The sequence below is a fragment of the Vulpes lagopus genome, chromosome 16, assembly GCF_018345385.1.
Source record: "Vulpes lagopus strain Blue_001 chromosome 16, ASM1834538v1, whole genome shotgun sequence".
Lineage (NCBI taxonomy): Eukaryota > Metazoa > Chordata > Mammalia > Carnivora > Canidae > Vulpes > Vulpes lagopus.
In genome coordinates this window covers 45,196,419-45,219,480 of record NC_054839.1, presented here as the reverse complement: position 1 = coordinate 45,219,480, position 23,062 = coordinate 45,196,419, and the positions used below count along the sequence as shown (strand labels likewise).

General features: G+C 40.0%; 1 pseudogene; it reads right to left on the bottom strand.

Annotated features, from left to right (window-relative positions):
- Positions 1-3,389: 3,389 nt before the first annotated feature.
- On the bottom strand, positions 3,390-5,341 carry LOC121476911 (annotated as a pseudogene).
- Positions 5,342-23,062: the final 17,721 nt, after the last annotated feature.

The following is a 23,062-nucleotide window of genomic DNA, read 5'->3' as shown; positions in this document are numbered from 1 at the left end:
CCTTTCTGGAATATTGAGTCCCTGCTGTATTCTAGTAAGTGCTCTTATAAATTCTTTCTACCATTTCTTCACAGCTTCTGCACAGAGTTCTCATTTTGCTACTTTTCTATTTTTACTAAGAATTTAGCTGATTTTCAGGATCGCTCTTACCTGTATCTGCTCCTGTACTAAGTATAGCAGAAAACAAGGCTTTGTGTGGAATCAGAGATGTGCTGCTTTTGAGCCATGCTGATGCACATGTCTTGCTTTATTTTCTTCCTTAAATATTTAGACATATCTGAGTGAGCAGGTCTCCTAAGCACCTTCTAGAGGACCAAACTTTTGAGGAAAGGGATACCAAGGCTATCTGCAGAACTTCACAGTATGTGAGCAGATGTCAATGTGGCTGTCTCCAACATCACAAATTATGGAGACTTAGGTGACAGTGTGGTGCTGATCAAGGGACTCTGAAAAGACTAATCTCTGTTTTATAGCATTTGCCACTTTTTGTGGTATAAATACTTCTACCACGGTTGATTTCAAGCCACCTATACGGCATCATTGAACACGGAGTTGGGAAGTGATCAGTAGAATCGGCTCTCGCTGACTGGTACAAGCTGATCCAGCGCATCATTATTGTGTCAGGGGGCACAGGTTTCCAGGAGGGAGGTGCTGGGCACTATTATTAGTTTGACTAGCACCTTGCTCTCTTTTCTGAAACTTACCCTGCCCCTGGCAGAGCTGTCAGCTGGATGATCCTGATGAGATTGGAGGTGCTCAACTCAAGTTGGGCCAACCAAAGTACTTTCTAATAAACTTAGATTTGGAATTTGGCTGGTTTCAAGGACTGAGATGTAGCTCAGGAATTACAGAGTCCATTTTCTTTCCATAGACTTAGAATAGAAAAACCCATCTGCAGCAAGAGAGAAACAGCAACAGGATATACAAAGAAGGGGATGACTGGGTTTCTAGAGGTCTTTAGCAGCAAAGATGAGGAATCCGTCTGTGTATGGATATGAGAGACCACCTGACCCTACCTTACCTTTGCTTAAGTTAGCACCATGTAATTTGATGATAAAGATGTTAATAGTACAAAGGATCTGATTAAAAAAACAAATATCATGCTTTGTTTTTCTGTGTTCATCCTCCCAACTATTTGTTCAGAAATTAACATCTAGGGACACCTGGGTGGCTCAGCGGTTGAGCATCTGCCTTCGGCTCAGGGTGTGATCCCAGGATCCTCTTTCTATGTCTCTGCCTCTCTCTCTCTCTTTGTGTCTCTCTCATGAATAAATAAATAAAATCTTTAAAAAAAAGAAATTAACATCTAAAAATCACAGACTTTTGATTATAGGTTTTTTTTTTTTTGAAATTGAAATATTTATTTTTAAATCCTCCAAAACACTGGAGTGATTCAGCTAAAAATGGTTTACAGGACTAACAACTCCAATAATGAATAAGCAGTACAGTTCCTACTCATGATACAGTTGTGTTGTAAAGTCTCAAATAATAAAAAAAATAAAGTTTCAAATAATCAGTTTATCAACTTGTTGCTTTTACTTCTACAAAATTCATTTAATCCATGATATGAATTGCAAATTATTTCCAGATCTCTATAGATTATAAGCTGTAATTGAGTTTTAGTTACATAGCAGGTGAATATTTTAACTGAACCATTACTTCAAAATACAATGTGTTACAAGTAATTATTATAGTACAGACACCAAAGAGAAGAAATTTCTTGGCATATGATATAACCACAACTTATTCTAGTGTCCATATTATTATAGAAAAAGAAGAGGTAATGGCCCTTTCACTAAAAACTGTATTCTTTACTTGACAGACATCTTTCTTCTTATATTTGGCAATTATTCAGATTTTTATTTTATTTTATTTATTTTTTAATATTTTATTTATTTATTCATGAGAGACACACAGAGAGAGGCAGAGACACAGGCAGAGGGAGAAGCAGGCTCCATGCAGGGAGCCCGACGCGGGACTCGATCCCGGGTCTCCAGGATCAGGCCCTGGGCTGAAGGCGGCGCTAAACCACTGAGACACCCAGGGATCCCCTTTTCAGATTTTTAAAAATTACTTTTGTGCAAAAACAAAACTGTGCAGATCAAACAATAAAACATTAACTATCAAAACAAGTAATATCAATAATTCTACACCTAGTGAAATGTAGCCCTGGTTTGGGCCTTAGGCAGGCATAATATTTATACTGGGCTTAAAAGAAAAGGGGTATTATCCATGTAACAGTGCTGTAATTATAAATGAGAATTAACTGAACAGTCTAACTTAACTTTGTATGGGCAGAGATCAGCCTACTATGGTTATTTTCATAAATAAAAAATGCTTATTTAAATTTCCTTTAAAAAATGAGCACATGATGCTTATGTACTGAATGATTATAAAAAACAAAAATGTACAGTTTACAGGACATTTTACTACCATGACAAAACTATGCTGGTGTAATACCTGTCGATCAGGTATTTAATCACATGTTAATCAGCTTTTCTTAAGCTCCCCAAATCCAAGCATATTATAGGCGATATGAGTTGGAGATTTAAAAAACGAAGCCTGACTAATTCCTCTAGTATTGTCAAAACCCCATCCATAGCTAATTAGTATTGCTTTAAATTTCCAACCATGTCAAATAGGGTTAATTGCCTCTTCTGAAAGGGAAGGTAACTACTGCACACCAAGAGGTACCTCTGTTGCTTCTAAATATTTCACACATGTGCCTCAAATGTGATCATCACTGAGCTGCCTGGAAAATCATCCCACCTTGGTAGAAGAATCAATACTTCTCCAGGTTTCATTTCCAAGAGCTTATTAAAAACCTCTGTCTTAAGAAGGTACGACTTGTTTCCACCTCGCCACCGATAGCCATTTTTAGAATGTGTTTTGCAGCTTGATGATTTACAAAAGTTGAATATTTAGGATGACTCTGAACGACCTGTATGTTTCATGAGAGTTCATTCAACTAAAGATCAAAGCATGAAAGTAGTCATCCCAGTAACTTAAGAAGGATACCTAAAAGCAAAACTGTATCTCATCATTTAGTACAATACAGGTGAAACTATAGTATGGAAAGTTATTCCATAAAATAATCCCTTTAAAGTACAAAATGATAGGCAGCTCGGGTGACTCAGCGGTTAGACGCGGCTGCCTTCAGCCCAGGGCGCGATCCTGGAGACCCGGGATCGAGCCCCACGTGGGGCTCCCTGCACGGAGCCTGCTTCTCCCTCTGCCTATGTCTCTGCCTCTCTCTTTCTGTGTGTCTCATGAACAAATAAATAAAATATTTTTTAAAAAAAAGTACAAAATGATAAACACCATCACAAAATAGTTGAATAGCTTCTTCCAAATCTTCAATGCTGCAAAGATCAAAAAGCACATGGAGTTCATGAGTTAAGCATTGTTAAGCCTGAAGTAACTTTGGTGGGTTTCCCTGGTTCCGTATGGAATAGAAGCCAATAATAAGCTCCTTCGGGGGTTTCATCGGGTGGACACTTGCAAAATTTTTCAATTAATTTCCTCACCATTTTATCTGTGATGCCAGGCCAAGCACCTTCTGTCCCAGCAATACTTTTCTCGAGTTCTTCAATTGCCTGATTCCTGCTAGCGTTATTCTCATCCTGCTGTTTAAGTTCAGCAAATGCAGGTGTGATTACCATAGACAAACAGCTCAGGGTTTGCACATGATCTTGCTCTGCCCCTTTCTGGGGTTTCCCTTGGATTGGGCTTTCTTTCATACGGTGGTAAAGCTCCATTCGGGATCAGTGTTGTTTTCTCTGCTGGTGGATTCCGAATTAGAGCCCTCAGAATCAATTTCATCATCCCTGTGCCCTTCTGCTTTCCAGCTCTTAAATCAATCTATCAGTTCCATCAGATAAGAAGTCTTCTTGGATTTTTTTTTTTTTTTTACAATGAATTTGTGTTTCAGAAATTCTTTAGCTGTAGGACGAAATGATGGATCTTTGTTGATGCTTGCATCAATAAACCCCTTAAAGGACTTAGTGAAGTCTCCAACAAGAGTTGGAGGATTGTTTTCTTGGATTAAGATAACAGAACTCTCACTGGATCCATACCAGAGTTAGGTGGTCCTCCCTTGGCTAGTTCAATAATAATTCCCAATGACCAAATGTTAGGTTTTTAAAAAATATTCATTTTATTTATTTATTCATGAGAGACAGAGGCAGAGGGAGAAGCAGGCTCCATGCAGAGAGCCCAACGTGGGACTCGATCCCAGGTCTCCAGGATCATGCCCTGGGCTGAAGGCAGGTGCTAAACCTCTGAGCCACCTGGGCTGCCCCTAAATGTCAGTTTTTGAGTCATGAGCCCCCTGTTGAATAACCTCAAGAGCCATCCAAGATGGTGTTCCCACAAAACTAGTTCTTTTAATTTGTATCAGCTGGCCAGTAAATCCGAAGTCGGCAAGTTTAACATCTCCTTGTTCTGACAGCAAGACGTTGGCAGCCTTTACGTCTCGGTAGATTTTCTTTCCTGAATGCAGATAGCCAGGCTTTTTAACATTTAGCACGGGAGCGATCTGGAGCTCATCAAATGGACCAGCTGGAAGAAGACCCAGTGCTGACCCACCACCACCCAGGTATTCCATTGTTATCTGTAATTTTGAACCCTTTAAATACGATCCATAGTTTTTTTTTTTTTTTTTTTTTTTTTTACATAAGAGCTGTCACACCAGCTCAGAATGGTTATTTCTTGCCAAAAGTCTTCAGTTCCATCCTCAGCCTCCTCAAGGTCTGTGATGTTAATAGCAACCACTTGCTGGGTACAGTTATCAATTCCTGGGAAAACCCCTCCAAGGGAGCCGTTCCTGATGTGCTCTAAGGTTGCAAATCGTGCTTTCTGGATGGGCCATGTCGTTCTGTATCCTGGGAACTTGGAGAGCTGCCCGTGAAGGCAGGTGAAGGCAGGTGAAGGCAGGTGCAGGCGACGGCTGCCCCGCATGGCTGCTGTGGACTCAGTCCCTGGGACTGGGTGGTGGTGCCCTGGGACTCAGTCTACCCTCTGGAGGGTGCAGCGCTCTTGCCACTGCTCTTTGCCCTGCAGATGGGCCCTGTGTGTGGTCGTGGCCAGGAACTGGGCCCCGATGATGCCACTCCTCTGTGCCTCCTGGCTGTATAATTACAGATTTAAAGGAAGGAATGGTTCTTATAACAGAGATGCTCCCTCTGGCCATACCAGCTTCCAGTAGGCTAGGGGTTTTCCAAGCACTTTTCTGTAACCCTAGCACCACCTGGACTGCATCAGCAACCGAAGGGCAAGCATCAGCAACTGAAGGGCAAGCATCAGCAACCGAAGGGCAAGCATAGGAGGGCCGGGCTCCCATCCTAACATCAATCGGAGCAGCTCTGGGCTTACTGTTGCAAATGTTTTTTTGTTCTATTTATAATTTTATTAAACAAATGTTTGCCCTGCTGAGGCCTTAGATAAAATTGTGGAGAGATCAGATGGCCTTCCGTGTTCTTCCTTAGTGCTCCCCTCCTGCTCCTTCTCTCCCCCCTGACATTTCTGTCCTCACACTCACTTTATTTGACCTGTTCACCACTGCAGCTCTTGGGAAAGGGACAGATAACCTAGAAGTCAGGAGTAGCTAAGGTCGAAGCATTACATTGCTAAGACTGCCTGCATCCAATGGAGGACAACAACCGAAGACCACAAATGCAGCTCTAAAAATAAGAATTTTAACTATCATACAAGAGGTGGTACAGTTTTGGTAGACGTGGGCGAGTGACATGAGGTGGGGATAATTTTCTGGAATTTTTGGAATTTACCACGTGAGTAATTAACTGCTTTGGAGAGTCATGAGATCTGTTCTGAAGTCAAGGGCATGATTTCCCATCCTTACCTGGGAACTGAGTCTGAGGTGAGCTAGCTCCAGTTTCTGTGCTGGTTTCATTCAAAGTTACTTTTGTTGCCAGTACTAACATTTGCTCTTTTTAAAATTTCAATTTTCAATAGAAAATATGGAGAACTGTTCTGCTGGTGGTGGTATGTCTCTGACTTTCTTTGAGACCACAGTCCTTAATGATGTTTACCTAGTACTTGTCTTTCTCAGCTCAAGATTTGAGAATGTTTTAAAAAAGATTTTATTTGAGAGAGAACATGAGCATGAACAGTGGGGAGGGGGGGGGGCGGTTAGTGCAGAGGGAGAGGGAGAAGCAGACTCCCCCTGCTGAGCAGGGAGCTTGATGTGGCCTCGATCCCAGGACTTTAGGATCAGGACCTGGGCACCCTGAGAATGTTTTTCAATAAAATTTGCAGGTTTCTAGGTGGTGGTGGCTTATCAAACTTACAGCATTAGTAAGATAATCAACAGGAAGGTGGGCATGTGAATTAAAAAAAGAAAAAAGGAACAGAGGACTCCCCTGAACATAATCATTTGTATAGATTCATAAGGAACCATGCTCAATGTAGGAGTCAGAGGTGTAGAGCACACATTGGCTGAGAAGTTCTAACAGGCCTTAGGCTTCAAATGAAATAAAATGCATTCCTCAGAAACCTCCAGGAGAGGAGACAGTGTGACATTTCCCACACACGTATAAAATCTGGAAATTACCTTCATTCCCGTGGGCTTTCTTTCTGGCCTTAGAAATGTAATCACATGTGCTGGGTTTTGTACTGAGCACATCGACTTTGAATGTATTCACTCTAGCCCCTAGATTTTATTGTATATAACTCAATTAACGAAGTATTGAACAGATTTTTAGCTAGTACATTAAAAGCAATTGCTATTTGAATGCTTGAGAGTTTTAGGGAGACTTAAGAAAAGGTGATTGCATTGCTTAACAAATATGTAATGTAAAGTATCTTGCACTCTTTTCTTGTTTTGTCTTGTTTCTTGTTTTTGGCTTGCCACGCAATCATTTAGCTCTGACATCTTGCTATAGGTTTTGTTTGTAGGTGTTCTGACTCAATTGAACAATTACATATGACTTTAATTTTAATACAAATTTCTCTTTGATGAAGATATCTTGTTTGCCTATCTTAAATTTATAGCCTAAATTTTATTCAATTAATAATCATTATTTCCTTTTTCTCACTTTTTCCTTAGGTACGTTTTTCTTTCAGATTTTCTTTTATAGTTATTTTAATGTCACTGATTTACTAGAGTGGGCTGCTATCTGGTGCTATGATTTGATCTTTTCTTACGAAGGTTTTTTGCAGCAATGGGACTTCCTGTCATTGCTTTGTTTTTCTCATTCCCCCTTTCCCTGCCTCTGAGTGCAATTTGATTGTACATGGACAACTATATTTTTTAGAACTTGACACCTCCTTTCATAAGATTTTTGGAAGGTTATAATTGCCTACGGTATAAACTGTTTGCTATGGTCAGAGCTTTTTTTTTTTTTTGACAAGTTCAACAAACAAGGACATTGACCAAACATTTGCTACCTTCCTTCTTGCACCTCTGGGATGAAAATTGCTACCCAGATAAGCTGGAATGGAACATTCACCAAGTATCTACTAAGTATACGCTTAGTTCTTTAGCCAGGATAAGAAACAGAGATGCCATTTCTGTTACTCTTTATAACAAACCTGTATTTAAAGTAGTAATATCCTCAAGTCACCCACAAGACAGCTTAAGTATATATCAAGTGAATCAAACTGATTTTATGGGATGGGGCATTTCCTATATGTTTCTGCATACATTTTTAAGACTTCCATAGGGAGATGTGAGCTCGAAGCAGTATCAAACAGCATTTCCAATATCCTGATGTCCTTGCTGCTGCACTATTTCTGAGATTCCATCTAAATATTGATGTTATCCTTGATTTGTTCTTTTCTCCTTGTGAAAAGGGGCTGGAGAAAATCCAATTGAGAGGAATATAGATAGCTGTCACTTCTTAATATTTTCACAACTGATTTTTCAAATAGGAGAGATTTCTAGAACTCAATATTGAGGATCCACTGGCTTGGAGGAAGGTCAACCATTTATTCATTTAATAAATATTTAGAGAGAACTGACTGTGTTTGTGAAGTTATTTGATCATTTGCTACTTCTAACTCTCTGCTGGTCATCTAAAGAGATTGGATCCCAACTGGAAAAGCCAAGAGACCAGCAAATCTTTCTGAAATGAAAAGGGACATAGAAAGTTGAGGGCATGGATGGTAGTATGGAGGCTGGAAGGGTGCATGAGGGGAAATGATCTAGAGCCGAGATCTGCTGGCTGGGAATTGCTAGGGACTTTTGAAGGGAGATATGTATTTATTCTTTATGGAAACCTATAAGGTATTATTAGCCTCCTTTTATAAGCCAAGAAAATTGAAGCCGCCCACAGCATAGGGAGTTATATCCATGTAAAGCACTGTTCCAGAATAGCAGGATGCATGTTTGTATGTTGGTGGTGGGGGACACACAGGTGAGCATCAAAAAGAGATGTCCTTTTCCAAACCATAATAAGATATGTGGATTGATAATGTTTTATTGTATGAACTACAACATAAAACCCTTTTTATGTGGTTGGCCACAAAATCAGTAGTGAGATATTTTATTGTTTTGAATGAGAAAAGTTCTTCTGTGTTATGTTTGAATATATCTCTTGCTAATGATAAGTTGAGGCTATTTTGGATCAGGGTCAAAGTTACAAGTCTTGCTTTAGGGTGGTACTGGACAAGAAATGAGCTTTGAAAAGTAAAATGTTAGCAAGGGCTTGAACTCTGGTCTACCGACCCTGAAGCTGATATTCTTAATGATTGGCTCTTGCTCAGAGTGCATCAGTAGAGTTACCCACAGGTTTCTCATCAGAAGCATCCCAATTACCATGTCATCCCCAAGGATGTCATGGCCCTACATGAGGGGTTCTATTGCTAATAGGAGCAATGGTGAGAGGGGTGTACTACCACCTGCTTTAAACCATTGGTTAACCAGAAAAAGTTTCTTTGTAGTATTCATCAGAAATTCAACCTTAATTTGTAGGTGCTTTCTTTTCTTGATGAGATGTCCTATCTATCAACAAATCAATCTGTGAAGAGTCAGTGAGTGAGAAAGGAGTGACTTTAGACAGCTTTGTTAGGATAATGAGATACCTTTTTTTTTAAAGAAATGAAATATGTGGTGAAATACAATCTGCCCAAATACACGCACAGCTGCTTGTTTCAAAATTGTAGTTAAAAAGCCCTCACTTATTTGGAGCGATGAGTTCCCTGCTTCTCAGTGTGTGATCCTTCCACTGGCAGCCTTGCTATCCCTGGTGGCTTGTTGGAAATACAGGATCTCAGGCCCACCCAGACCTTCTGTTACAATCTGCTTTGTAACCAGGTTTACGAATGGGTGATTCGTAAGTACATGACGGGTACAGAAGCTCTGCTGTAAGGCAAATTTAGGTTCTCGGGTGGATTAAAAATATCAAGAATCGTCTTTGCCCTGCCTGAGCTTGCTTGTAATGGCAACGAGCTGAAAGCACAGGAGCTGGTAATTAACAACAGGCGGCAAGGGTTCAGTGCTAAGCCGGTGGTACCAACAGAAAAGGCTCTAAGTGTTCAGAGGAAAGAGCAATCACAGCCAATTAGGTCCACCAGGGGAATTTCAAGCTTACTGCTTTCTGGCATTTCAAGTTCTCTCAATGTCCTGTGCCTGCCATTGACGCCTGCAGCCCTAGGGGGCAGTGTGGTATAGTAAAAATCAGGATGGGTCTCCTCCCTGGTGTTCCTCTCAGTAGTCCCTGTGACCTTAAGAAATCACTTAATAATCCCACTGAACCTCAGTTTCTTCAGTGGAGGACTAAAAGAAAATAATACCTTCCCCAGAGGGCTTTTGTAAGGATTCAGAGCAAAAGAAATAGAATGTCCAACACATACTAGGTACTCCATGTCTCTGCTTGGCACCTCACCTTGTCTAATTCATACTTAGCAAATTCCTACTTCTGATGAAGAGAAAACTATACTGCTTTTAGATGCTCAAAGTGTTAACATGTGATACTGAAGCAAATCAATCTGAAAGAAGTTGTCAGCAGTGGCTAGTTTGACAGACAGCTAGGTTTCCCAGAGGGCATTGCTGGCAAGCAGTTTCTGCAACTGCCAGTGCTGGCTCACCGAGGCTGTAGGAATTCAGAAGACGCCTTCAGCTTCTTGCTGACTCTCTTCCCTTCCACAGCAGTGATAAGCTCAAGAGCATGGCTCTGTTGTAGCCATGAGAATGCCCACAGGCTCGGGTCCAAAGCAGTGCTTCGCAAGCTTTGGCTGTACATCAGAATCTCCTAGGGATCTGCAAAAACTACGGGTTCCCAGGGCCAACACGACAACAGCTATAAAGAATCTCTGGGGGTAGGATTTAAGAAAGTACCACCCCAGGTGATTTTAATGTGGAGCCAAGGTTGAGAACCACTATAAAGCACTCATTACAGGCTTGGTACTTAAATGCAAGTGAGAGACTTCCACCCCAAAGGCTGTGTCTCTTCTGTCAACACACTTGCAAGGATTTTACAGCTCCTGAGAAAGATTTCAGTTTTATCTGTTTTACAGTGTGACAGTTGAGAAAAAAAACAAAAACAAAACAAAACTGAAATAAAAGCTGAGTTTTATACATCCAGATGTTGGATTGTTTTTCCCCCCATTGCAAGTGGGATCTTTGGATCCTGTCTGGTTTCATTCTACATACTCTGTAACATTTGGAGTACTTGGTAATAAAGAGTTTATTTCCTTGAAATTTGCTTGCATCTTTCTATCTCTTTGTGATAGAGAAATCACTCTTCCCCCAGTCTTTATCAGATGAGAGATTGATTCATTTTCCCAATATTTGTATGTTTCCTAAACTTTTAACTGGCTATTTCCACTAAAATTCATCAGCAAAGACATTTAAGATTCTTCAAGTGTAATTTGAGCAGCTTAAGACACACTCTTTGAGAGGAAAAAATAAAACAAGACAAAATCAGAGAGGGAGACAAACCATAAGAGACTCTTAATCATAGGAAACAAACCGAAGGTGGCTGGAAGGGAGGAGCGGGTGGGGACAGGGTAACTAGGTGACCGACATTAAGGAGGGCACGTGATGTAATGAGCACTGGGTGTTATATAAGACTGAGACATTACTGATCTCTACCTCTGAAACCAATAATACATTATATGTTAATTAATTAAATTTAAATTTGAAAAATCTCTATATTTGGGTATATATTTTAAAGACATTAATTACTTTTTAATTCATAATGTACACTATGCAACTCAAACTAGTTCTTGAGTGAGAAGATGACTATCTTAGCAACATATGGCTGCAGCAATATCTTGTCCTAAACTTTATAATAGTACAGAAATTGAAATTTATTTGAAATTAGAAAAAATTTTTATCTGTCAAAAGCTACTTTCTTATGTTATTCTTCTTCATATTAAACAGTTCTCATTTTTAACTACAAAAAAAAAAAAAAGACACTCTTTGGTGTCCATGTGGCTCACAGCTCCTTCTAAAGCCTAAAGTTTCAGAAATAGTAAACATGTTCAAATTCATGTTTAGTGAATGGGAATAATACAAGTGAATTTCTCTCAGTGAGGATTAAATCTGTTAACATTTCCAAGCATCATGAGAAGTGCATGGTGCCTAGGAAGCTCTCAGTAAGCATTGGCTTATTTTATTATGCCAGGAATTAGGGTCTGGGTGTCACACATGTGTTTGGAAACAGGGCACAGATTAGTTGGCTGTGGTAGGGAGAGACTTCAAATCACCCACCTTCAAGAAGATTTGAGACATGAGAATAGACAAAATAATGACATGGTATTTATATGTATGTAGTTTTATATACATATAGAGATGACTGAAAGGGTTTGTGACATTCTGACACATTTGTGATAGTTCCATGTGTTTCTCCCGTGAGAGAAGCTGGGTGCCTTAGATGGGCATGGACAGTGCTGTCAAATGCTATGAGTAATCAGGAGGTTTTTGGTTTAATTTCTTTTAACTTCTATCAAAGAAGACAGAAATCCATTGAAATAACGGATTTACCCTTAGCAAATGAGAACTCTACGTTTTTGATGTATCACTGTTTTAATTTTCTCCACATCTAATTTATCAACACATCTTAGTAGTTCCATTTTTAAAATATACCTTGAATCTGTTCACTTGACTTCTGCTAACACTCCTACAATTCTAGTTCTACCCTCTGCTTTGCTGCTGACCTACTATCACCACAGTAATTGTCTCCCTGTCTCTACTGTTCACTAATTAGCAGTCGAAGTAGTCTTTGAAGGCAAAAATTGAATCATTGAATCACGGGGCTTCTACACTATAACCCTGTCCATTCCTTTCTATTGACCCTTGAGATAAGAATCAGGCCTCCTTGGCATGGCCTTCAAGGTTCCAGTCTACTTTTTCAATTCCACTTTTGGCCTTCTCAACATTCCACCATTCAGCTCCTATGTCTGCAGAGACCAAAATCTCTTCTCCAGGCTTTGGTGTGTGCGCTTCCCTTAGCCTGGAATCCTCCCTCTTGTGGCCAGCTCTCTCCCTGTCCCATTCTTCAAATGGGGCCCTTTCTCCTTCTTCAGATCTGCATGTACATGACATCTCTTCAGAGAAGATACTTTTGGTCAGCCTGTTGGGATTACATCCTATTCCACCCACCTGTTCATTGTTATTTTCTATTACTGAACCCTGTTCATGTTAACAGCATTCTTCACCATTCATTGGTTCATTTCCTTGTTTATTGTCTGTTTCACTCAATAGACCAAAAGCTCAGCAAAGGCAGATGATGCCTCCAACACAGAAGATGACCTTACCACTTATGATCGTCAAATATCATGGAATCTTTTCCATATATGAGGGTGCTATTTGTCTGCCACCTGCTATTAAGAGGCTGTCTGCAGTGAAAGAAGTTTTGCTTACTTCTGTTGCCCTAGCAGTAAGTGGTACCTGATGCAAGCTATTGGACAAAGTGCTAAAATGATAATAGTTCCTTAAATGTAGTGGGCATTTTACAGAGTAAATTTTTCCCCACATAATTTTTTTTTAAAGATTTTATTTATTTATTCATGAGAGACAGAGAGAGAGAGAGAGACAGGCACAGACACAGGCAGAGGGAAGAGCAGGCTCCATGCAGGGAGCCTGACGTGGGACTCGATCCCAGGTCTCTAGGATCACGCCCTGGACTGAAGGCGGCACCAAGCCATTGAGCCATCCGGGCTGCCCACCCACATAATTTTTAAAATTTTAATTGTTTGTATTGGTATCTGAGATAGTTTTATTAAGCCACAGGTGATACTCATGGAAGGTATGGTCAAAGTATGAAGTACATGTTTTCAGATGATCTTTATTTTTATTATTTTTTTGGAAAAATAGGTCGTACATACATGGGACTATTTAACATATTTGTATGTCCTAAAAATAACAAAATAGACAATAAGATACATTAATAAATGGAGTAAAACGATAATTTGGAGTACCCTTATATGTCTCTCCGTGACATCATCTGTTCCTCTCTTCTCTGAAAGGGAATGAGAATTCGATTTTTTGTTTTATTATTGGCTTTTTAAAAAAAATGCTTTTTTGCCACAGAGGTAGGTTTCCCTAAGAAATATATATTGTTTAATCTTACTTTTGACCTTTTTGTAAATGAGGTTATGCTATATGTTCTTATATGTTTAGCTTTCTTCTCTCAACGTAACTCTTGAAATTAATCTGTATTGATGAGTATAGGTTTAGTTCATCTATTTTTACTGCTATATACTATTCCATCTCAGTGTCTGTGATACATGATTTTTTCCCCACTCTTTTCTACTTGGACCATTGGGCTGTTTTTCAGTTTTCTGATATCACAAATAATACACCAATGACCATTTTTAGGTGTATCTGTTGGTGGACATATGCAAATTTCCCCGAGATGTAAACTCATGTAGAATTTCAGGGTCATGAGGAGTGCATATGTCCAACTTGGCAAGATAATGCCTAATTTCCCAAATTGCACCAATTGAAAGTCACTAGTAATGTCTCACAATTTCTTTTGGTGTATATCTTAGTCAATACTTTCAATTTTTTATCAATCTTATGAGAATAAAATGGCATATCACTGTGCTTTTATTTTGTTTTCTCTTGATTAATACTGAGATTGAATATCTTTCTATTGGCCACTTGTGTTTCCTCTTCTGTGAAATGTCTGTTGATGTACTTTGACCATTTTTATGAGAGATTGTCTTTTTCTTATTGTTTTGTAAGAGTTCCTTATATATTCTGATTAACCTTTTAGCAGTTATACATATTGCAAATATCTTCTCACAGAATGTAACTCGTCTTTTACCACCTTTATTGTGTGTGTGTGTTTTCCTGAATAAAAGTCCTTACTTTCAGGGTAGTTGAATTCATTTATCTTTTCTTTATAGTTTGTACTTTTTGAGTTGTTTAAAAGAAATTCTTTCTTATGCCGAAGCCATAAAGGTATTTCCTGATATTTTTTCCCTAAAAGTTGTACCTTTCATTTTAAAGTCTTTGATCCACCCATGGTAGATTTTTTTTTTACCAAGGGCAAAGTGGGTATTTGAATCCATTTTCCCCCCATATAGTAACAATTTTCCAGCTTTACTTTTCAATCTTCTTTTTTTTTGGCCTATTTAGCTGTGTTATAGCTCTATCTTATAGTAGGTTTTTATATATGCGTGGTCTATTTCTGGGCTCTCTATTCTGTTTCCTTGGTTTATTTGTCTATCCCTCAGGCACCAACATACTAACACAGGGATACTCTCTGTCTCTGGTGTTCAGCATTTACAATAAAATGCGAGTTTATTTCCACTTGTTTTTGCATAAGACACATTGCTGCTGAATCTGAGAACTAGTCTTATAAATTCTGGAAAAATGAACAGTTATTTTCTCTTTGAATACTTCCTTTATTCTATTCTTTTTTTTCCTTTCCATATGATATTTTATACTTGCTATCCCTTTGATTATCTATATTAAATTCTGGGTAATTTCTTTAGGCCTATATTCCAGTTCATTAAATAATTATTATGCTGTGTCCTATCCTCTATTTAATCTCTAATTGAAATTTTCATTTAACTTTATTTTTTTACTTCTAGAGATCACAATTTGGCCTTCTGAAGTGTCTTATTCCATTGCCATACTTTTAATAACCCCTTTTATTTATTTTTAAAATGTGTTAAACTCATTTTGACAAACTCATAGTTTTGTGAATCTCCTTCTATACTTTGTTGTTTAGGTCAACTCTCCTCCTGTTACTTTGGTCCTCGTGTTCCGTGAATTTTGATTATGAGTTCATGTCCCTGGGTTATTCTGTCTAGGAATTCTTTGAAGTGTGGGCTTAAAGTACCTTCTCTCATGTAGGATTGTGTTAGTTTCTGCGAGGTGCTAGAAAATACTACCAATGTGAGTTCATATTCAAATAAAATTTAACTGGCAGTTTTTGGACTACCCAGGGATATAACTTCTATTTCTAAATGCGTGTGAGTGTGGGATCCATTCAGAACTATGCATGTAACTTCCCCATCTCACTTTGTCCAACAGGGTTTTTTTGGAGATCACTTACTGCTCTTGTTGCCTAATGGAAGCCATAACTTCATTCTTTTGCATTCTGCAAGCCCCAGGCTTTGCCTCCTGTTCCCCAGAGTCATGGGACCATTAAAATTCAGTATCAAAATCACCAGAGGTTAGCATATTCCCTCAGAGCTAGTGCCTGCTTTAGAGCTTGCTTACCTCTCTGGAAACTTTCTACTTTCTTTCTGACATCTGCAGATTTCCCTTAGCTTGCTATTAGCTCAGCCATGTGGTAAAATGCTGGGTAAAGATTTTTAAACATATTTTTAGAAGGACTTTCTATATATCTAGTCTGTTCTATTTGTTCTTTTTTGTAATTTCTTTTTTTCCCAGTTTCTACATCTTAACTACTACACCATTTCATAGAAGTATTTCCTTAAAATAAAATAATAGAAGCTTATATTTATTTTACTTAAGTGTTAGGACTTGGCTAAGTGCTTGATAATGTATAACCCAATTTAATGTTCATAATAACCCATCCTGGTATGTACAATGATTATTTTCATTTTAGGGTTGAGAAAACTGAGGTCTAGAAAGATTAAGAACTTCTCCCAGTTCACACTGCCAGACAATTTTTTTTCAGACAATTTTGATGCCAGATCTCAACTTGTGGTGGTCTGACTCCAATTAAGATTTTGTTCTTTGTAGCTCCTACTTTTTATCAAAATATTTTGAAGTTACACCCTCAGTAATACTTACACCCTCAGTATTCAACTGTTTTAAACATTTGGTTGTATTTATGTTCTCTCTCTTTCTATACACATGTACTTTTTGCTGTAATATTTGAAGTTTTATATATCATGACACTATGCCTCTCAATATTGAGACTTCATTTCAAAGTGAGCTTTAAGCTGTATTCAAAGTAGTCCCTTTGGTAAATTCTTATTGCTTTTTTCCGGCAATGGTGAAAATTCTTTACTTGAGAGGAGGGATTCTGTTTTCTTTGAAATTGAGGGTTTAGCAAAGTGCCTGGTACTTAGCAGGTGCATCAATGAATGGTTTGTCAAAAGAGGATGTAGGTAAATAAAAGAGGGAAAAGTTATCTAAGATAAGACATTTGTTCCAGGAAATGGCAGGAAAAAGAAATACTTTGAAGGAGCTAGTTATCTTTCCCTGAGGATCACAGTATGGAATTTCACCCTGAGAAGGAAAGCAGAAAACATCCTAGTATATCTATGTGACTAAGCAGTTATCCTCCTGTCATGCACTACTTTGCCCCCTAGCTAGATGGTGACTCCCTGGGTAGCAGCTCTGTGTATCTAGCTAATTGTATGGTTGCTGGTACAATGGAATGAATGCATTAGTTCATTCCAATGTACTGTTTATATAGTAAATGTAGTTTCTACCTCCTTATTGTCACCCTTCTTGCTACTGAAGCCAATTCTGATGTTGTTGCTGCTGCTGAAACTATGACTATTCCTGCTGTCAATATCTCTCTGAGATATTGCAGATACTGAGATACTTGGCCCTGGGATTCTGCAGGGCCAAACAAGGGGGTATTAGTCCCATATTATAGCTGAGGAATATTTGAAGTGAATTAGTCCAAACTTGAATCTAGATATTCTAGTTCCAAGTCCAATTGTTCCTCTGTGCTATTCCTTTTGCTTTAGCATTTATCAAGGTCTCACCACATACTGGGAACTACTCCACAGATTAAAGTAGCTGAGAAACTAGGAGCAGAAGCAGTATGTTCACGGAACTACTGATTTTGCTAACACCTGACATCCATAATAGGATATGACTGGTATTAGCTGCTTTTTAAAACTTAAGCTATTATAAATAATTATGCAATACTAATAGAATACTAAAATATACTTTCAGATGAACATATATTTAGATATATAGGTATCACTTATGAAATGTAACTATTATTTATTAAAATGTATTTTGTATGTAGATATATATGCAAGATGTGTGTGTCTGTGTATACACTGCAGTGACTTATGTCTAGCCTTGCCCCCCCCCCCCCCAGGTGAGAAAACAAGAGTAGAGCAAACTGATGGATCAGGGAAGGTCTACGGTTCCTTAGGACTGGATATGAGATGAGGGCTAAGAAGGATTGAGGTGGTTGTCTTGAATGTCAGCCCAAGTCAGGCTCCAAGTTTTGGGGCCAGTAGGTGCCTGACGTGGAAGTAGGTTGTTAGTAGGGATTGCTTGCCCATTTTTTACTAGAACGTACCAACTGCTGGGGCCCTGCTCATATTGTGGCATGTGTGGAACATTTGCTAGAAATGGCACAGGAAGTGGCGGAGGAGCCAGTGCAGTGAGCCTCATATTGATTGGCTTCAACGGACTGCTTTTATTCTAATCCTAAATCTATTCCTACATTTATATTATCTCTCCTTTCGAAAAGCTTCCTGCCAATGCATGGACTGCTACTAGCTTGTTCTATGCTGACCTCTAAATTGATGTTCAAGTTTTTAAAGGAAGGCAAACACTGTGCAATTCTGAGTGAATCTCCGTGACAAATCGGTGCTTAATGGTGGTGATCTGGAATGTTGATTCAACATATTCCCTTGAAGACAGATTTGTTCTGTTCTTGGCTCTTAATACTCACACTTGGACATGAATCTATTACCTCTCTGGTGTTCAGTAATTCTTTGTCTGATGTTTACCTCTCCTATCACGATCATCATCTATACAGCTAGTACACAGCTGCAAAGGAATATATATATATATATATTTAGTATCAGGTATCAAGTGTAGAGACACGACATAACTGCTGAAAATCAACTGTAAATTGGCAGTTTTATTTCGTGCAACATTCAACCTTTTGGCAGTAACTACCTCTGTGTAATCTCCAGACTCTCCTCATTATAAGGAGCTTTCCTGGCAAAATATTGTGAATAATACAAATGCAATCTTTAAAAAAAACTTGGTAATGTCTATAATTCTTTCTATTATAGACCTCAAATTTCTTAGAGGAATATCAAATGCAGTTTCAGTAACAAGTGTATTCTTAATGGCATCCTTATTTCATTTTTAAGCAAAATGGAAGAAAATAAAAGCACTGGCTCAAGTTCAGACCTTTAAATGTATTAATGTAGGAATAACACAGGGCATTGGAGATACTATGCAAACAAATCAAACAGTAAAACACCGTCGTCAAACAGTAAGGTAACAAGATGAGTTGAGAAATCTTTTATTTAGACTTTATCCATTTAGGAACCTATGGACTCCATGGAATGCATACCCCGTGCAAGGTAAGAGTAATTGCATGTTCTTTTCGGGGAGGAATCAGGTGGCCCTCGGGCGACGAGTGGCTTATTGGAAGCCCAGGCTACTATTTAATAGAGTCAGACCAGAGAACATGCCCATCTGCCTGCCACTTTGTATAACCATCCCCCTGGGTAGGGAAATAAGATGGAAGGTGGATTCATACCAAAGCCTTGACTCTCACTGAGTGCACAGCAGAGACGAGAGGATTCTGGAGAGTGAGGGAGAAAAAATAGAAACAAATCACTGATTTGGGGGAGCAGAGAGAGGCTAGGAATGCGGACCTTCATAAAAGAACTTCATATGACTCTGTACCTTCTCAAGAACTTGCAGACTATTTCACACCCTGGAGTTGAAGACAGAAAGTTCAATTTTGAATACTTGCTCTGCCACTGAGTTCTGAGCTCTAGCTAGAAACACCTTCCTATCTCCCACATTCATTGTCTCCCCAGGTATGTGGAGAGAACTGACCCACATGGACCTCTTCCCAAAGGAAATCAACTCAGGAGAAAAGTCAGACTCTCTGGCCCCCTGCCTGCCAGCTACATGAAAGGCCGGGTGTAAAAAAGTACAAGCCAAGCTCCTCTCCTTCTGAGCCCAGGGCTGTAGTATTCTCACTCAGAACACATTTTCTTTATTGTTCAATCCTTGAGCAAAATGGCTTCATTTGTTAGTTTATTATTTGTTTTCTATCTGAGCATTTAGACTCTAAGCACCCTGAGGGCCGTGGGTATTTTTCATTTTGCTTTGTGTATGTATGTATATATGTTATATATATAATATAAATTATATAAAATGATATAAATTATATAAAAATGATATATGTGATATAAATTAGATATGAATATATATAATAACTCCAGTATTCTATTCCTAATGCTAAGTTTAGCCTCTGATATATCCAGGTTTGGATGAACAAAGGAGTGGATCTTTTCTGTTATCTGTGCTTCATTTGGGTGACTTGCTCAGTATTGTCACTTCCCTTTTCAATCCAGAGGAGCTATGCTTCCTGCAGAGCTGGGGCCGTGTCACACTTACCGGAGCATCCCCCAGCCCTGATGAATCTCCTCCCACCTGTGCTTTTTTGAGCTGTGCAAGCTTCTCTTTAAGACGTTGTGAGGGCGCCAAGGCTGAGGTGGGCTGAGGTGAGCCAGCGCAGGGCCTGTGATGCGACAGCCTAATGTGGCCTGAGGTGCTCTTCCCTTTCTGTGCAACGAGTAGCTGCAGTGGCTTCTCTCATCTTGGCTAGGGAATGGAATCAGCTATTTCCTGGGTCAATTCTAGCTCCATTTTCCATGTTTGTCTTAAAAGGTTAATTGCTTTACACCTGTACATCCCCAGCCTGGCTTCTCCAAGAAAGAAAAACAGTTCAACGAGAGCTGTACCTCTGCTCTAATATCATTTGCTGCATCAAGTGCACAGAATCTCTTTATTTGAGGCCAAACACACAATCCTGTTTGAGAGACAGTTGCTGTTGGCAGCAAGTTGCAACTGCTAGTTCGGAAGCCCTTGAAGATCTTGCTCAGTCTTTCTGTTTACTTGGGCTGGTAGAGGACGATTCCTTCTTTTCTAAGGGCAGTCTTTAATGAGCCCTGGGTGGCTTTTTGATGTTGCCCTCCTGCGGACCGTGGGTAAAGGCAGTGCTCAGAATCATACATTTTCAATTGTAGAAGTATTTTGTATCGAACCCTGTCAGAAATAACACTGCTTTCGGGACACAGAAAATCTGATTTGATAGCAATGTTTCTGCTTTTTTTCTCTTGGACATGTTGTATCAATTAGGGTGTTGTCTCTGCACCTCAGCTATTTTTCACCTGGAAAGTGATTTGGGATCGGGCTCTGTGCTGTTGGTAATGACTTGAAAAACTATATTTATAAGCAGTCATGTCCTAAAAAGATCCAACTTAATACCTAGTGGTTTAAAGGATAGGGAGGAAGAGAGGAGGAAAGTAGTCAGTCCATATGCTTTTTTTGGGAACTCTCCGTGCACTCGGGGATTTCATGAGGACATTCCTCCGTCAACTGCTCTACATCCAAAACATCGTTGCAGAAAGAGAAAGAGGGGATTTAGGGGACTGAAGGGGTTGGTTCTGGCACCTGGAGTTATGAGTCTAAACTGGACACAAATGATGGATGAGGGATTGTTTTCCCAGATAGAAGTCTCATGGTGAGTTTAAAAATAGTCATTCATATGGTTTGCTTATTAATATGTTCAACATGTGTTCAAAGTATCTACTGTATGTTGGGTAGGACTAAAAAAAAGTAAGATCTGGATCTCGTCCTCAAGATCTTATAATCTAGTAGGGGATAGAGACAACAAATCATTATAAGGACTGAAATTCAGATATGTACAGATACAATGTCATCTTGGGGCAATGTTTCTCAACTTTTTTTTTTTTTCATTTATCCACCACCCCCAGCCCAAAGAGCCTTCCTAGACATTTTTATCTCAATCACTCCTCCCCTAGGGCAGCCCCAATGACCCAGTGGTTTGGTGCTGCCTTTAGCCCAGGGTATGATCCTGGAGACCTGGGATAGAGTCCCACGTCGGGCTTCCTGCATGGAGCCTGCTTCTCCCTCTGTCTGTGTCTGTCTGTCTCTCTGTGTGTCTGTCATGAATAAATACATAAAATCTTTAAAAAAAAATCACTCCTCCCCACATTAAATTTAAATACCACACACATGGTGTTTATCTGTTTAAGTGCTGTATGCATATCTGTGCTTTATACAAAAAAGTGCAATTTTTGTTTTTGCCCCTTAAAACTGATGTTTGCCCACTTAGGTGTGATGTCACCCCCCCCCCCCCCCCCCATTGAGAATGTAGGCCGTAAAGAAAAGAGAAGTCTTTTCTCACTTAGGAATGTCCAGTAGGACCTTATAGAAGAGAGATGTGTTACCTAAAGTCATAAAAGGTGAGTAGGCATTCTTTCAGGTAGGAAAAAGGATAGCAGTGTAAAAATGGGAGCAACATGTGCAAAAGTTCAGAAGCGTTAAGGGGAGAGCTTAGCGTGTAGCATGTGGGGGCAGAAATAAACCTCTTTTAGATGAGGAACAAGGAGGATGATGCTGGCTCAGATTTACCAGAGCATGTTCCTCATGCCCACTGTCCCCCCTGCCCACCTGCTGAGCCTCTGCCCGTGTCTGCCCACCCTCGGCTATGGAGAGCCGGTTCTTGTTGGCAGGAAGAAGCTGAAGGGATAGCAGTGTCAGGACAGAACGTGGACTCGCTCTGAAAGCAGCTTCTTCAGTTGGAGGCTGCTACTTGGGCAGGTTTTTGGTCTCATTATGTTTTTTGTTCATTAAAATGATCATGAAGACATTGAGAGAGAAGGAATATATGCACTATACCACTAAATTAGACATAATTTGCTAAAATCAGGCGTCATGAAAGGATAAGACATCCATTGACCCACCCCAAAACAAGGGAGGAGATGATTGGACAGTCTTCTGTGCCAGTCCCAATACAGCAACAAGAATTCAGCCTGAGAAGCAGGCTGCAAGTCAACCTTTGTGATGTTTCTGGAAACAACTTCTTGCACTGTTTTTCCCCAGAATGGCCAAGAACCAAGTTCAAAGCAGGACTTAAGGTAGAAAGCCTCCCCCTCTGCAGTGGTGATCCTGCGGCTGGGGTCCTCAGGGGACCGCTGCAGCTCTGGGGTCAGAAAACCCCAAGGCCCACCATGTGTGTCTGAGTGAGTCCCTCACCAGGTGCCTTCCACTTACAGAACCATGAAGCTCCCCTAGAGGCCAGGGTGGCATGTCAGAGGGCATGGAGATTTGTTGAACCCAGTCTCCTATGGAATTTGTAAAAACTAAATAAATCATGACAGTGACACCAGTAATTGCCCAAGGCCCAGGGACCCCGGGATCCAGACAGGGGCTCTTGAACTCTCCTCGTCTGCCCCTGAAGGCATTTCCACTTGGTGATTCAGAAGCAGAGCCCCTTCCAAAGTCTGTTATACTCACTGTCAGCCTTGGCTGCGTTTCTCTGTGTCTCGAGTGGTCTGTGTGTTGCCCTGGTGAGCAGAGTTGCTGAGTCTGGAGGGGCATCCTGTTCACTGGCTGGTGGTGGGGGTGACCCTCTGCCTGCTGCCCAGCAGGAGAGCCCCTGGTCCTCGCCCTAGGGCTGCCCCGAGCTGGGGCCCCGTGTGGCCAGGGAATGCGGGCCTGGGCAGGCTTTTCACAAAGTGCAGCACTTGTGGCCTGCAAGAAGCCCGGGAGAGATCTGCAGGGTGTCTGATGGTAGCTGCTGGTGGGTACATTTCTCTTCCAGTTCAGTGGTGTGATTTTCTCTTGTCTGCCTCTTGGCTTTACTCTATTTTCAAACTGCTTTAGATATTACTGGTCAGCATGTGAGCCTCCCTA